This window comes from Mytilus californianus, unplaced genomic scaffold, assembly GCF_021869535.1.
Source record: "Mytilus californianus isolate M0D057914Y unplaced genomic scaffold, xbMytCali1.0.p SCAF_44, whole genome shotgun sequence".
Classification (NCBI taxonomy): Eukaryota; Metazoa; Mollusca; class Bivalvia; order Mytilida; family Mytilidae; genus Mytilus; species Mytilus californianus.
Genome location: NW_026262695.1, coordinates 1,012,834 through 1,017,238, shown reverse-complemented (window position 1 = coordinate 1,017,238; position 4,405 = coordinate 1,012,834). Strand labels below are relative to the sequence as shown.

The 4,405-nt window shown below is 31.3% G+C and overlaps 1 long non-coding RNA gene across 1 annotated transcript; it reads right to left on the bottom strand.

Annotated features, from left to right (window-relative positions):
- Positions 1–665: 665 nt before the first annotated feature.
- On the bottom strand, positions 666–4,183 carry LOC127699915 (uncharacterized). Its single transcript, XR_007981291.1, has 2 exons — positions 4,034–4,183; positions 666–983 (listed from the first exon to the last, which is right to left on the bottom strand). It is a non-coding gene; the product is annotated as an uncharacterized LOC127699915 (long non-coding RNA).
- Between the last annotated feature and the right edge of the window lie 222 nt (positions 4,184–4,405).

Sequence of the window (4,405 nt, the reverse complement as noted above, 5' to 3'; positions counted from 1 at the left end):
TAATTGTTATTGTAGTTGTGTGCATTAAACCAGTGATGAATATATGTACTGTAAATCAATTGCTACTATTTCAAGTTGAAAAGGACTGTGGTCCAATGTCCTGTTTGTCACTGCTAAATTATCACTAGCAACTAAATCATCTCATAATTTTTATTCAGTAGGCAAACAAAAACTGGAAGCTACATGGAGCCTGAATTTCACATCTGGTAAAATATGCCATATTTATTTTAACATCAAATTAAGGACATAAAATAATTGTCATTGTAGTAATAAAGGTAATCTTATGCATAAAATCTACCATTTAATCAAAAGCGAACATGATGTACCCATTTTCATGATTTTGAGATCCAGTTAATCCTGTTTGCACAATAATAATTCATTTGCAAGATAACTGTTATTACTGTTTTCTTTTTGTTGATAGCAGATCTTTATTTTTTGAGCTAATTTTAATATATTCACACTTTTCGAAGAATGGACAATTGAAAGTTAAAACTTGTCTGTTTTGGAAAACTGTATGTAACTTAAGTCTTGTTTTTTGTGTTGTTGGAATGCTGTCCAATGGACCTTTACCCAACATCGCCTTGTATTCATATGCTTAAATCTTTGGAAAAAAGTTAAATTAGAGTTTTATTTTCATACTGCTTGGCAAAAACTGAGAAAAAATATTCTTTATTTCTTTTTTAATTATTAACAACAATATGTTCATGATAAAATTATGAAGACATACAATTTTTTCAAAACAATTAATAAAATGGAAATTAATATTAAGAAATGCACACAAAGTTTCATGCGCAACTGGTATGCACTCCAATTCACTTATTGAAACATGAATGATCCTTGTTTGAGATTGCATTAGTCACTGTCTTGTCCGAAAGTTTTTTGAAAGTGTGAGTCTATTCCATTTGTGTATATAATCTACAGGCTTTCAATGCTTCTCATGTAACTTGATAATCTTCCAAAGATCAGGTTGACATCATTGTGATCTGAAAATATAATAACACATTTTTTTTTACTTTGTAACTTCTGGTTTTGATGTAGGTAAGGGACATTATATGGTATGCCATTGTTTTCCCATCCATCCATTCAAATGTCAACATTTTGTTCAATATCTCAAAGGAGAAGTGGTTAAAACGTTATCATTTGGCCCAAATATTACTTCAAATTAAAAAGTCAACCTAAATATTTGAAATTTGTCCAAACTAGACTCAGGTACAAGGTATTCAGAAAATATTGACTTTTTTAGCTCACCTGGCCCAAAGGGCCAAGTGAGCTTTTCTCATCATTTGGCGTCCATCGTCGTTAACTTTTACAAAAATGTGTCCAATGACCCCGCCTGCCAACCAACATGGCCGACATGGCTAAAAATAGAACATAGGGGTAAAATGCAGTTTTTGTCTTATATCTCTGAAACTAAAGCATTTAGAGCAAATCTGACAAGGATAAAAATATTCCTCAGGTTAAGATCTATCTGCCCTAAAATATTTAGTCGAATCAGACAACCGGTTGTTGGGTTGCTGCCCCTGAATTGGTAATTTTAAGGAAATTTTGCAGTTTTTGGTTATTATCTTGAATATTAATATAGAGAGATATAAACTGTAAACAGCATTAATGTTCAGCAAACTAAGATTTACAAATAAATCAACATGACCAAAATTTTCAATTGACCCCTTAAGGAGTTATTGCCCTTTATAGTCAATTTTTAACAATTTTTTGTAAATTTTTGTAATATTTTACAAAAATCTTCTCCTCTAAAACTACTGGGCCAAATTTAACCAAACTTGGCCACAATCATCATAAGGGGATCTAGTTTATAAAATGTGTCTGATGACCCTGCGTGCCAAACAACATGGATCACATGGCTAAACATAGAACATAGGGGTAAAATGCAGTTTTGGCTTATATCTCTGAAACTAAAGCATTTAGAGCAAATCTGACAAGGGTAAAAATGTTCATCAGGTTAAGATCTATCTACCCAGAAATGTTTGGTTTAAATCAGACAACCCGTTGTTGGTTTGCTGCCCCTGAATTGGTAATTTTAAGGAAATTTTGCAGTTTTTGGTTATTATCTTGAATATTATTATAGATAGATATAAGACTGTAAACAGCAATTATGTTCAGCAAAGTAAGATCTACAAATAAGTCAACATGACCAAAATTTTCAATTGACCCCTTAAGGATTTATGCCCTTTATAGTCAATTTTTAACAATTTGTTTTCGTAAATTTTAGCAATCTTTTACAAAAATCTTCTACACTTAATCTACTGAGCCAAAAAGAATTAACCTTAGCCACAATGTTCAATAGGGTATCTTGATTGAAAAATATATCCGATGACCCTGCCATCCAAACAACATGACCGCCATGGCTAAAAATAGAACATAGGGATGTACTATACAAGTCTAAGGGAAAATTGTAAAAAAAACAATTTCAAATGGTCACAATTGAAAACTAATTTAAATAATAAGGGGTCTTCAGTAACTATTGTAAGTCTAGTTACTAGTGGGATGACCTGTTTTTAATTTAATTACTGGACCAAATTAAACCAAACCTGGCCTCAATCATTATTAGGATATCTAATACTATTTATTATGATTTAAACCTTATTTTACATGATTTCCAAAACCACAGTAGATACAATGTACAGGTGAGCGACACAGGCTCTTGAGAGCCTCCAGTTTTAACATTTAACGAGTAACCATAGCAACAAACTTGACGAAATTTGTATATTTTGTAAAATTTCTTGTTTTCCTTGTTTTTGGTAATTTTTTTTTTAGTATATTTTAGATTGGCAAAGTATGTGCTCATCCAAGAAACAACTTTATATTTAGTGAGATTATGTCATGTATGTCAATAGTTATAATAAAGGTTTTCTTAAATTATTTTGTTGTTTATTGACTGCGCTTGATGTTTCAATAATGGAAATAACAATGGAAAACTGCATAAATTCTACATTTGTCCTCGTTTTCATGACAACTTTATATACAATGAAGTAATTGTGACGTCATCAGATTAAAAAATCTTATGTTTATTATTCATATTTCTTATATCTACGCATTTCCAAACATCATGTGCCTTTTTGGAATACTTGTCAACAATTTAATTTTTTTTGGATCAAAAACAGGCCTTTAATAATGCCCCTTCTACTTTGCTTTGAACAATTTCTCATGAAATTTTAACACAACATTTGGATTTAGTTCCCTTTTGATTTTGTTTTTTGGAGTCTGTCGTTCAAAAGTTGTGGGACCTATCAGATTTAGGGTAATTTCTCACATATTAAGCTTGAGTTTGCTTAGAGTATATACTCTCAGATCTGTACTGAAGTGTCTTTTAGTTGTTTGGATGTAAAAATGTACAAGTACCCAGCCATGTCCACTCTGTGTTTTTGTTAAATGTATTTCTAATTGTATCCATCTGAAGAGTTAAGACTTTTTTCGACTGATTATTATAGTTTGTTGTTACACCACTGTCCCAGGTTAGGGGTGGGTTGGGCACCAGCAAATATGTTTAACCCCGCCACATTCTGTATGTACGTGTCTGTCCCAAGTCAGCAGCCTGTAATTCAGTGGTTGGTTAGTGTGATACATATTTGGTTTTCTTTCATTATTTTACACATAAATTAGGCCGTTAGTTTTCTCGTTTGAATTGTTTTACATTTGTCATTTCTGGGTCTTTTATAGCTCTCTATATGGCATGGGCTTTGCTCATTGTTTCAGGACGTACGATGACCTACTGTAGGCTATATTTGTTAATTTCTGTCATTTGGTCTCTTGTTGGAAGAGTTGTCTCATATAATTGGCAATCATACATCACATTCTTTTTTTATATTCACAGTTTATAGCATAAACCATGTAGTTGTATCTCACAATCTGGTCATATAATTAATATCACCATAGTTACTATAAGTAGTGTTTAGAAAAACGTTTGTGAGTATTTGTTTTAATATATAATTTGGTCCTGTATTTACTCAAATATACCTAGTAAAAACTTAATGTTGTAAACAAACCAATTTATAACTTTCATAGAAAATATACTTACAGTGTACCAATCAATTGATTCATATTGAAGCTACATGTACACTGTATATGTAAATTTTCTCAAAGTTTCATTCTGTCTGATTTCAAGTTTTAACAATTACTGTTAAAATCTCCAAGGAAACTAAATCAATAATCATGTGAAATGTTCTTCTGGTTGATGTAGCTGAAAGTAATAATGAAATAATAAAATGAGTATAACTAAAAATAATGTCAACTTTGTGTTGAAATGCAAGGACCTGTATTATTTAACATATAAAAAGTTTGAAAAATAGGGGGGGGGGGGGGGAGTATAATTGACAATGAAAAACTGAATGCAACCTTTTTTATAATTCTTTCACACGCATCGATCTGTAATATCTTACTATCATCATTG